The 13469-nt window shown below is 36.6% G+C and overlaps 1 protein-coding gene across 9 annotated transcripts in view; it reads right to left on the reverse strand.

The window, feature by feature from the left end:
- Positions 1-13469, reverse strand: part of PIAS2 (protein inhibitor of activated STAT 2) — a 100255-nt gene that overhangs the window by 71513 nt on the left and 15273 nt on the right. Inside the window, exon 2 of one of the 9 annotated variants that reach the window (XM_043443699.1) lies at positions 9919-10007. The exons of the other annotated variants lie outside the window; for them this stretch is intronic. The gene's annotated coding sequence lies outside the window, so the exon portion shown is untranslated. The remainder of the gene's footprint in view (positions 1-9918; positions 10008-13469) is intronic. 9 annotated transcript variants of the gene reach the window in all.

The raw sequence follows: 13469 nt of genomic DNA on the forward strand, positions 1-13469 counted from the left end.
AATAAGTCTAAGCTTGGGGGATCATCTCCTAAATACCTTCCTTTTGTACAAGATTTAAAATAAAGAAGTCAGTTCAAGAAGCAAAAAAAGTTAACAAACACACCCTTGAAAAGAGTGACACCTCCAACTAATAAAAAAAAAAAAAAAGAGAGTGACAAAGGATACAAGAAAACATGACTTAGAAAGCAAAATGCAAAAAGTCTATAAATTCAGTCTGGAAAAGGGGGGAAGAAAACAAATATAGTCCTAAGAATGAGAAGAGAAATATAAAGACTACAAATACTAAGCAAATTTCTTTAAGAGAACAGCACATGCTGTTATATAAAGACAAAGTTATTTCCTAGAAAAATATGTTACTCAATCTGATTCAAGGAGTATTATCTTTGTCCTGCTCTACTTCCAAAATTATCTGCCCAGAAAAGATAGCTTAGTAAATAAATTCCTCTACCTCTTCAAGGGAAAAATGGAATTTTGTTCCTTAAACTATTCAAGAGCTTAAGAGTCAGAAAATCAAATACACGCTAATAAAAAAACAAGGAAAAAACTATTGAACACAAAACACAAACTTTTAAAATATTACTGTATTTCAAACTTCATCTGGTGAGTCTGCTCATCCAACCAAAATTTCAGAGAAAAGCCTGATGAAACAGGGACCCAGTATACCACCTATTCTGTCATTTCCCAAGACAGATGAGAAGGAATCTTTTGGTAACACACTAATGTTTCCTATGAGTACAGACACAAAAGCCTCAAAGTACCCAAATATAATTTAATCTAGGAAAATAAAAATGGTTTAAGATAAATTCAACAAATTACTTGGTTAAAATGATTTCTGTCCTTACAGTCACATACTGAAATATTTATGGACAGAACTTCTATAAAGTACATGGAATTTCTGTTAAAATCATTTGGGGAGAGTAGATGAGGACATACACAATTGCTTTTGGCAGGAAAGCTATGACAAACCTAGACAGTGTGTTGAAAAGCAGAGACATCACACTGCCTACAAAGGTCCGTATAGTTAAGGCTCTGGTCTTCCCAGTGGTCACATACAGTTGTGAGAGCTGGACCATAAAGAAGGCAGAGCACCAAAGAATTGATGTCTTCGAACTGTGGTGCTGGAGAAGACACCTCAGAGTCCCTTGGACAGCAAGGAGATCAAACCAGTTAATCTTAAAAGAAAATCAACCCTGAATATTCATTGGAAGGACTGATGATGAAAGCTCCAGTATTTTGGTCACCTGACATGAACAGTCGACTCACTGGAAAAGTCTCTGATGCTGGGAAAGACTGGGGGCAGGAGAAGAGGGCATCAGAGAATCAGATGGCTGGATGACATCACCCATGCATTGGACATGAACTTGGGCAAACTCCGGGAGATAGTGAGGGACAGGGAGGCCTGGCAAGCTGCAGTCCATGAGGTCACAAACAGACACGACTGGGCAACATGAAAAAAGACCCGAGTTGATAACTGCAAGGTATGGGATACACAGAGAATTCTCTACCTTTGTCACCTAGAATATTTCCATAATAAAAAGTCTGCTTGACAAGGGGAAACTGGTTGTGGAGTATATGGCACTATCTATTCAAGTTTTCTATTAGTCTGAAAGTGTTCTATATTCAGTTAGACCAAAAAAAAAAAAAAAAGTCATTTGTTTGAATGTAGGATAAAGAGATTGCGGTCTAAATACCATTTCCAAAAAAAAAAAAAAAAGCTCAGCCTCCTTGAGGAAATGTCTAACTGCAAGTCTGAAGCAGAAAATGCACAAGACATGCCTAGAACATCTTATCCAGAAAACAAATTATCAAAGACTACTGAAAATCTTGTCAGGACACAGAAAACAACTCACAGCCCAGGACAAGCTGATGTGAGCAGCAAAAAGACTAACACTGCATCAGATTCAAACATCAAATATATGAAAAATCATTTCTAAATAATGATACTTAAAAAAACTCGCTGATCTCCTTTGGAAAACACTGGGAAGCCAACTCATTAGTACTCTGAAAATGGATAAGGTAAGAAGGAAAACAACACAAAAAGATTTACTGGCTCAAAAAAATGCATATGATTAGCTAGATAAATGCTATTAGGTTGATACAAAAGTAAATTGTTTGGACTGTGAATTTTAAATCATTATAACCAGGCTCAAACACATCTTTATTAACCAAAATAGGAACTGTTACAACCAACACATTTTTGCCAACGAGAAATGTTTATTCTTGTAGCATAAAAATCCATTCTTCAGGATTCGACGAACTCTTGGAAAGCATTTTCTGCCTCCTGCTGGTTGTGGAAACATTTTGCCTGCAAAAAGTGGTCGAGATGCTTGAAGAAGTGATAGTAGATTGGTGAGAGATGGGGTGAATACAGGGAATGACACAAAACTTGGTCCCCAGCTCGTGAAGCTTCTACAGTGCTGGCTGTGCACTGCCCTGGAGAAGAACTGGGCCCATTCTGTTCACCAATGCCGGCTGCAGGAGCTGCAGTTTTCGGCACATCTCATCAATTTGCTGAGCACACTTCTCAGATGTAATGGTTTCACTGGGATTCAGAAAGCTGTGGAGGATCAGACTGGCAGCAGACCACCAGACAGTGACCAGGACCTTTTTTTGGTACAAGTTTGGTTTCGGGAAGTGCTTTGGGCTTCTACTTCGTCCAACCACTGAGCTGGACATCACCAGTTGTTGTACAAAATCCACTTTTCATTGCACGTCACAGTCCAACTGAGAAATGGTTCATTGTTGCTCAGTAGAATAACAGAAGATGACACTTCAAAATGATGACTTCTTCTGATTTGTGGTCAGCCCATGAGGCACCCACTTAATGAGCTTTTCCACCTTTCCGGTTTGCTTCAAATGCTGAACCACCACAGAATGGTCAATGCTGAGTTCTTCGGCAACTTCTTGCGTAGTTGTAAGAGGATCAGCTTCGAGGATTGCTCTCAGCTGGTCACTGTCAACTTATAATGGCTGGCCACTGCAGTCCTCAACTTCAAGGCTCTTGTTTCCTTTGTGAAACTTGCTGAATTATCACTGCACCATACATTCATTAGCAGTTCTTGGGTCAAATGCACTGTTGATGCTGTGAGTTGTCTCTGCTGCTTTACAACCCACCCTTATTGCAGGAGCCAAGAGGAACTAAAGAGCCTCTTGATGAAAGTGAAAGAGGAGAGTGAAAAAGCGGGCTTAAGACTCAACATTCAAAACACTAAAATCATGGCATCCGGTCCCATCACTTCACGGCAAATAGGTGGGGAAACAATGGAAACAGTGACAGACTATTTTCCTGAGCTCTAAAGTCACTGTGGACGGTGACTGCAGCCATGAAGTTACAAGAAGCATGCTGCTTGGAAGAAAAGCTATGACAAACCTAGACAGCATATTAAAAAACAGTGACATCACTCTGCCAACAAAGGTCCATATAGTTGAAGCCATGGTTTGACATGACACACTAGTCGTGTACAGATGTGAGCTGGGCCATAAAGAAAGTTAAGTCCTGAGGAATTGACGCTTTTGAACTGTGGTTCTGGAGAAGACTCGTGAGAGTCCCTTGGACAGCAAGGAGGTGAAACCAGTCATTCCTAAAGGAAATCAACCCTGAATATACACTGGAAGGACAGATGCTGAAGCTGCAATATTCTGGCCACCTGACATGAAGAGCAGACTGATTGGAAAAGACCCTGATGCTGGGAAAGATTAAAGGCAGAAGGAAAGGGGGTGACAGAGGATGAGGTGGTTGGATGGCATCAATGACTCAATGGACACGAGTGTGAGCAAACTCTGGGAGACAGTGAAGGACAAGGAAGCCTGGCAAGCTGCAGTCCATGGAGGCTGCAAAGAGTCAGACACGACTGAGCGACGGAATAACAACTAGATAAAACCAGAAAATGCTGAAAAGATGTCAATTCCCCCCAACTTCAGTTATAAATATAGTAAAATTTCAGCAAATTTTGACAGATCAAACTTACAACAAAGAAATAAAATACAAATATGACATGTGGTGATGAATAATACAGAGGAAAAAGGAAATGAAGTGAAGAGGTAGAGAATTTGCCATTTTAAAGGAAGATGTGCCTGAGAAAGTGACTGAACAAGTAATAAAGCAACCAATGGATATCAGATGAAAAGTATTACAAGGCACAGAACACAGCAGATGCCAAAATCCTGAGAAGAGCATACCTAACATATTGAACAGAAAGTAAAAGCCCACCAAGGCTGAACCAGAGTAATCTAAGAGAATGAGTATTACGAGAGCAGAATAAGGAGCAGAGAAACTGACAAACCTGGGGAGGAAGGGAAATAGCCTAAACAAACATTTACTGGAAAAAATGATAATATGAAATTTGTGAGGCTAAGAAAAGACGAAAGTGCTGGGCAAAATGGCATGCCTGAAAGTTGGTAGAGGTGGTAAGCAGTTTAAAGCATTCTACAGCAAAGGAAGAAAAATACAATAATTTTAGATTTATATATATATATATATATTAAAGTTTCAAGAGAAAATTTAATTACACTTCAAGAGTTTGTGAGAAAGCAAAAAAAAAAAAAAAAAAAATACGAATTCCACAGCTAGTAAAATGGAGAAAACATGAAAAACATGGGAGGGAAAAAAAACCAAAAGACAGCAAGAAAATAGATGAGAAAACAAAAATGCAGAAAAAGTAAGATGCTCAAAATCAAAGTGTAGAAATAAATATCAATAATCCCAACAAATAAAAATGAAATATTTTCCAATTAAAATAGCCATTAGGGATATCACTACAGAAATCACAGCATCAAAAATATGGGAATACTAAGAACAACGCAACACACATGAATTTGTCAACTGAGTTGAAGTGGATCAATTCCTTGAAAAATCAAACTACCAAAATTCACCCAATACGAAATAGATAATTTGAATACTCCCTTTAATTAGGAAATTTAGCTCTTAATTTTAAAACTAAAAAAAAAAAAAAAATTACCACACCCATATCATTTTACCAGAGAATTCCACTCAACATTTAAATAAGAATCAGTACCAATTCAACATATCTTCTGGAAAACAGAATATGAAAGATACCCAAATTTATTTTATGAAGCTAGTAATAGCCTGATACCAAAACCAAACAAAATCAGTACAAAAAATGAAAGTAAAACCAACATCCTTCACAACTGTAGATGCTAAAATCTTCAAGTATTAGCAGACTTCAGCAATATGTAAAAAGAATACCAAGACCAAGTCAAGTGTCTACTCCAGCCATATAAAGTTGGCTCAATGTCTGAAATCACTGAAGTATGCCATGTTAACACTTAAGTAAAATCATATGATTATGTGTGTGTGTGTATGTATGTATATATACATGCATCAATGAAGAAAAAAAGCATGTGGCAAATTCAACAACCACTCATGATAAAAATTCTCAGAAAAAGAGGAATATAGGAGAACCACCTCACCTTGACAAAAAGCACCTACAAAAACAACTATAGTTCATGGTGAAAAAAAAGAATGCTTGCTTCTCCCAAAGACTGGGAATGAGGCAAGGATGTGCTGAAAATCCTAGCAAGTGGAATAAGATGACAAAAGAAAAGACAGAGTGATCAAAAGAAAAAAATAAAGCTGCCTGTACTGGCAGATCCCAAGGAGTTTGCAAAACAATTACTAGAATTAATAACTGGGGATTTCTCTCGTGGTTCCAGTGGTTAAGAATCCCCCCTACAATGCAGGGACACAGGTTCAATCCCTGGTCACGGAACTAAGATCCCACACGACATGGAGCAACCAAGCCCGCATGTGACAACTGCTAAGCCCACGTACACTAGCTGCAACTAGAGAGCCTGTGGGCCGCTGCGAAAGGCCCCGAGTGCCACTGCTGAGACTGGACACAGCCAAACAAATAAGTGAGAAAAAAATTTTTTGAACTGTTAAAAAAGAGAGAGAGAGATATTTAATAACTGAGTCCAGCAAGGTCACAGGATACAAAAGCCAACACACAAATACAATCACATCTCTATATACTAACAAAGAACATGTGGAAATAAGTAAAACACACAATATTATTTATTCACTCCAAAGAAAATGAAAATATGTATATTCAAAAATATAACAAAACACATACAGGTCTTGTATGCTGTAAACTACAAAACACTAATAATGAAAGAAGTCTAAAAAGTGCTAAATAAATGGATCCCTTGTGCACTGGAACAGGCAACAAAACAACAAAATCAATTTTCCCTCTGTCAAGACACAGATTTAACACAATTCCTACCCAAATCTCACCAAAACGTTTTATAGATATACATGAGGCTATTCTAAAATGTGTATGGAAAGGCAAAGGAACTAGAAGAGTTAAAACAGTTTTGAAAATCAGAAAATCAGAGAGAGAGGAATCTGTCTATCCCATTTCATAATTCAGCTTAGTATTCAGGACTGTAGGATGGGCAGAGAGGGAGAAGTAGAGGTCAGTGGTACAGAACAGAGAACGCAGGAATAGAGCTGCACAAATACACCCAAATAGCTTTTGATGCTGGTGCAAAAGTAACTCAATGGAGAAAAGACAGCCTCTCAACAAATGATGCTGGAGCAACTGCATCACCATAGACCAAAAAATGAACTTCTACCTAAGTCTCACATTTTATACAAAAAAAAACTCCAAATGGGTCATACACATAAGTATTAGGACACAGCTATAAAACTTATGGGGGAAAAAACTTAGAAGAAAATAATCAAGATCTAGAGATAAGCAAACAGTTCTTAGACTTGACACTGAGGAAGAATCACAAAAGGAATAAAAATAATATACTGAACTTCATCAAAATTAAAAACTTGTGCTCTTCCACGATCCTGTTAAAAGGATGAAAACAACCAACAGGCTTGGAGAAAATATCTGTATCCAAAAAGAACTAGTATCTAGAATATATCTAGAACTCTCAAAACCCAATAGGAGGGATTCCCTGGTGGTCCAGTGGTTGAGAATTCACCTGCCAATTGCATGTGACACAAGTTCAATCCCTGGTCCAAGAAGATTCCACATGCCAGAGGGTAACTAAGCCGAGGCACCACAACTCCTGAGCCCGCGCTCTAGAGCCCTTGCTCCACAATGAGAGAGGCCACTGCAGTTTGAGAAGCCCGCAGCGGCACAGCTAGAGAGGAGCCCCCTCACAGCAATCAGAGAAAGCCCGAGTGCAATGACAATGATCCAGCATGGCCAAAAATAAATAAATAACAAATTAATTAATTTAAAAAAATCCAATTAGAAAAAAGGACAAAAGACATGAAGAGACATTGCACCAACAGGATACAGAGATGGAAAATAAGCGAACGAAACTATCAGTATCATTAGCCACCAAGTGAAGTCGCTCAGTCGTGTCCAACTCTGTGTGACCCCGTGGACTGCAGCCAACCAGGCTCCTCTGTCTGTGGGATTCTCCAGGCAAGCCATTAGGGGAGTGCAAATTAAAACCTAAGGTACCACCTAAGATACACACCAGAATGGCCAAAATCAAAAGCAGTGATATACCAAATGCTGGCAAGGAGGCTCTCGAGAAGCTGGATCATTCCATACATTGCTTGAAGGGATGTAAAATGGAACAGCCCCTCTGGAAAACAGCTTGGTAAGTTCTTAAAAAAACCCATATACACAACAATCACACAACTCAACAACTGCACTCCTGGGCATTTACCCCAGAGAAATGAAAACTTACATCAAAAAAAGAAAAAAACTATGCATAAATCTTCATTGCACTTTCATTCATATTGGCAAAAACTGTATAAACAACCCAGAACTTTTTCTACAGGTACATGGTTAAACAAATCCATACCACAGACTATAATTCAGCAAGAAAAAAGGATAACCTACTGATACACTTAACAACATAGATTAGCTTCCAGACAATACGTTAAGTGAAAAAAAAAAAAAAAATTCAAAAGATGGTCCACCTTTGTGTATGAGTCCATTTATATAACATTCTTGAAAAGACAAAATCACAGAAATGAAGAAAAAAATGAGTGGATCCCAGAGATTAAGGGGATGTAAAGGAAATAGGTGTGGCTATAAAGACAATAATATGAAGGATGCTTGTGGTGATGGAAATGGTCTATACCTTGTGTCAATGTCAACAGCCTGACTGTGATATTGTACTACAGTTTTGCAAGACATTATCAACGGGGTACCTGGATAAAGAGGACATGGATGTCTCTGATGCCCCTGTATTCCTTCTGACAACTGTCAGTGAATTAACAATTATCTTAATAAAAAAATTAATTATAAAGTACAAAGACCAACATTATTACAGCAGAGTCATTTTTTAATCCAATACCATGACACTCATAAGAGATAAAACTAAAATAAAAGAACAAAAATGTAGGGGGAGGGGAAATTTTCAAAGTCAGGCAGAATCAGCTGACCCAAAAATAAATAAATAAATAATAGGTATGTTAATATCAAACAACAGTATGTAACACAAAAAGCATCATTAGATATAAAGAGGAACTACAGAGAGTAAAAGTTTCAATTCAACAGCAATATAAATTTAAACTTTTATGTACTAGTAACAATTTTAAAAGCTGATATAAACTACAAAGAAAATTGAAAAAATAATTCTAGCAGAAGAACAATATCTACTCTTAAAAAACAAAGATACAAGATTCTAACAACAGAATTAACAAGACTAATAGTAGACATACAAAATTTTGCACCAACAACTAGAAAATACACTCTTTTCAAATACAAAAAAATTCTCCAAATACAAAAAGTCTCAACAGATTTCCAAGGACTGTATCCACATAGATCACGTTGCCCAACCACAATTACAAATCAACAACCAAATTAACTAAGAGAATGCCAGCTGTTTAGAAATAAAACTTTTAAAATATTTTTATTTATTTATTTGCACCAAGTCTTAGCTGCAGGACCTGGGATCTTTACCTGTGGCACGCAGGATCTAGTGACCTGACCAGGGGGAGACCCAGGGCCCTCCGCATTGGGAGCTTGGAGTCTTAGCCACAGGACCACCAGGGAAGTCCTCTGGAAGTAAAACTTTTAAAGAACTCATAAATTAAGAATTCATCCCGTGTGTGATTCAGGGAAAGCAAATACATAGACATTCATGACCTTAAATGTCTTAAAATGCCGAAAATGAATAAGCAAGTCATCCAACTAAAGAAATTAGAAAAATAGAAATAAACCCAAAGGAAGTATAAAGAAAAGAAACAGAAAAAAGAACAGAAATTAAGTAGGGAAAGGATACGTTAAAGAGCATATAAAAGACAGAAACTTGATTATTTGAAAAGGTTTTTTTGAAAAAAAAAAATTGGCATTTTTAGCTTTTAAAACTAAGCAAGAAAAAGGCAGCACTAAAAAAAAGATTAAAAGGACATTAACTACAAAATAAGAAACTAACAATTTATTGCCATAAACTCAAGAATGTGGATGAAATGGACAACTTCCTATTAAAGTATAACCTACCAAAATCAGTTTGAAAATTGAAAATATGAGCAATCCTATAACCAAAGCAATTGAATCAGTGATTAAGATGTGTCCCAATTCTACAAGGAAGTTCTACCAACCACTCAAGAAACAAATCTTTCTAATCTCACATAAACTCCTCCAAATTATAAGGAAATATTACTCATTATTAAAGACAAAATTGTACATTAACTATATTTAAACTGAGTCCAATAATGGAAAAAAGGGACAGACAGGGTTGACTTAATATTCGAAACACAAGGTTGGTTTAAACATTAGAAAACAAATCAGTGTATTTCATCACGTTAAGTTAACAGAAGAAAAACATACGACCCTCTCAAAAGATGCAGAAAAAGTTTTTGATAAACTTCAACATCCATTCATTTCTCTTTTCAATTAGCAAACTAGCAATAGAAAGGAACATCCTTAACCTGAAAAGATTATCTACAATAAACCTACAGCAAGCATCATACTTAACTGTGAAACTCTGAAAGCATTCCCTTTAAAATCAGGAACAAGATCAGGATGCCCCCATCACCGCTTCTATTCAACATTGTACTGGAGATCCTAGCCAGCACATTAAGACAAGAAAAAGAAAGAAAAAAAAAGCATAAGAATTGGAAAGGAGGAAACAAAGAGGTCATTATTCACAGATCTGTCTATGCAGAAAATCCAGAAGAATTCTACATATAATTTATCACAATTAGAATAATACCAAGGCCATTATACAAGGTCAAATTGTACCTCTTTACACCAGCAAGGTAGAAAACATAATTTTTAAAGATACCGTTACTGATTTGACACAAAAATAAGGTACCTAGAAATATATCTAACAAAATACTTGCAAAAGTTTTTTGAAACTATTAGAAGAAAATTATAAAAACTTCATTTGAAAGAGATTGTAAAAGATCTAAGTGAATGAATGTTGCCATGTTCATGCTTAAGAAACAATAACAAAACGTCAGTTCCCTTCAAATTGGTTTACAAATTCAATGCATTTCCCATCAAAATCCCAACAGCTGGGCATGTATCTACAGAACTTTAAAAACTGACTCTAAAATTATATGGAGGAGAAAGCCACCAAGAAGTTCCTTGAGGAGCTACAAGGCAGGAGGACTTGGCCTATTTCTGTGTCCCTCAATGACTGACTAGATGGTTTCGCACCAACTCTATGAAAACTTTAAAACTGAACATAATTTAAGAAAAAAAAATTGTTGAAAGGCAAGAAGCACAACAAAGGCAGTAAGAACCTGGAAGGCCAAGACTGTGGAAAGAAGGTAAGCCTAGAATATGGTATCTAATATTTGATGCCTTTCCCCTGGAGATACCTGCCAATGGAAAGGGGGCAATGGAGAAGTTAAGAAATCAAACAGAACTTTGCATATACTTACAGGGCTGGGAAAACTGAAAAGATATTTGCAAAATACAACATACAAGCCCTGGTATCTGGGATACGTTAATAAACTCCTACAAATCAGTATGAAAAAGACAGATGGCCCAATACAAAATTGGAAAAAGACTTAGCAAGCCACCTCACAAAAGACCAATAAGTATACTAAAAAGGGCTTAACATCATTAATCATTACAGAATTCAAATGAAAACCACTTAACATCCACCAAAATGTCTAAAATTAAAAGGATGGATGAGAAAGGAGAAGAAGCAACTAGAACTCTATTACTTTAGTGGAAGGGAATTAACAAAAAACCACAACTACATACAACAACATGGATGAATCTCGCAAACAAAACTGATAAAAAAAAATCAGACACAAAAAATATACACTATAGTATATAGGTCCATTTAAATAAGATTCAAAAAGCAGGCAAAACTAATGTAAGATGTTCAAGTCTGGCCAGTAGGTATCTTCTAAGGAGGAGGAGGTTAGTCACTGGGAAAGGACTCACGGGAATGGATGCCAGTCATGTTCTATTTCTTGCTGTACTCTCATGGTCTGCTTACTTACATATGCCCTACAGCAGTAGAAGTTTGTTTTTATGGAAGCTGTTAAAAAGTTACAGTAATTAAAACTACGTGATGGTGCTATCAGACTTAGAAACTAGTCTAGGAAATATAAATAGGTTCAATTGGGGAACCACTACAAATCAGGAGGAAATTTTTTTAAAAAACTGAGCCATAAAAGCGAACGAACTTGAGTCAGCTGAACTGATGTGGATGAACCTTGAGCCTATTATACAGAATGAAGAAAGTCAGAAGGAGAAAAACAAACACTGTATATCAATGCATATAAATGGGATCTAAAAAAAACGATATGGATGAACCTATTTCCAGGGCAGAAAGAGAGACACAGACGTATAGAAAAGACTTGTGGACACAGTCTGGAAAGGAGAGGGTCTGATGAACTGAGAGCGTAGCATTGAAAAATACACACTACCAATGTAGAGAACGGACTTGTGGTCACAACAGAGGAAGGAGAGGGTGGGACAAATTGAGAGAGTGGCATTGAAAAATACACATTAGCATGTGTAAAATAGGTAACTTGTAGGAAGTTCTATAACACAAGGAACTCGGTCCTGTGTCTGTGACAACTTAGAGGGGTGGGATGGGGGACTGAGAGGGAGGCTGAAGAGGGAGGGAATATATGTGTACCCACAGCCAATTCATAGCGCTATACAGCAGAAACCAACACGACACTGTAAAACAACTATACCCCAATAAAAAAATATATATTAAAAAAAAACCTAGTACAAACATGGGCAAAAGACAAGAACAGAATCTCAGATGAGGGAAGAACATGTATATCAGCACAGTAAAAGATGCTCAAACTCATTAGCAAAAATCAAAAAATTGAAAATTAAAAGGGGATATTTTATATCTGATAAAATTGTTTGTCTGATAAAAGTGCTAAGTTAAAAAAAAAAAAAAAGTGCTAAGTAATGAAAACCTCTGCATTACTAGAGGGAGCAAATACTGATACAATCCTCTTTGGAAAATAATCTACCATTATCCAGTATTGTTGAAGATGCATCTTTAATTCCCAGCAATGCTACTGTTAGAATTTCTACAGTAAAACACACTGTGTTAAATATTCACATCAAATGAGATCAATAAAGATTACAGACAGCGCTGTATCACGCAAGTAACTCTGTTACCAAAGTAAGTTACTTGTGTTTGCGTGTGCATGCGTGCGCACACGCATTTTCAGAGCTTTTTGGATTTCAGACATACAGAAGAGAGACCTGTTGTAGGAGGGGAAAAAAGGAAATTCTTCCAACAAGAATCAATAAACTAGCATTTACATTTACACAATGAAAACTCAAAGACAATGATAAACCGAAACATCCCAAATACATACAGCATTATTCAATTTGTATAAAATTTTTAAACACACACACAATTACAAAAAAATTTGCATATATAAAATTTGTGATTTGTATATATATATATATAATTTTATATCTATATAATGTGGATGTAATCAGAGAAGGGCACTGCTGATCTAATGAACAATTTCTTAACTAGGATGGTGGGCACACAAATGTTTATTTACCTATACCTTACAATGCGGGAGACCTGGGTTCAATCCCTTGGTCAGGAAGATCCTCTGGAGAAGGAAATGGCAACCCACTCCAGTATTCTTGCCTGGAGAATCCCATGGACGGAGGAGCCTGGTGGGCTACAGTCCATGGGGTCACAAAGAGTCGGGACTGAGCAACTTCACTTTACCTGGTATAAACAATTTTTTGTATCTATTAAATAACTTAAATATTTAAGTTTATTAATTAGCATGACATACACCAATACATACATCACTAATAACCATTATCAATTCAGAAAACAATCAAGAGGACTTTTTTAAAGGAATTAGTATCCTAAGAGAGTTCAAGATATTTTCCCCCCATAAATCAAGGACAGGTTGCTATTTTAAAAAAAGGGGGGGGGGGGACAGGATAAAGCTCTTCTAAATCAAAAATATAATCACTAAAATAAATTTTATGGACAAGTTAGTTCTCAAGACAAGTCAAGGAAATCTTCCAGAATATAAACAAACAAAATGTCAATTTAGGAAA

Source organism: Cervus canadensis, chromosome 23 (assembly GCF_019320065.1).
Source record: "Cervus canadensis isolate Bull #8, Minnesota chromosome 23, ASM1932006v1, whole genome shotgun sequence".
NCBI classification, from domain to species: domain Eukaryota; kingdom Metazoa; phylum Chordata; class Mammalia; order Artiodactyla; family Cervidae; genus Cervus; species Cervus canadensis.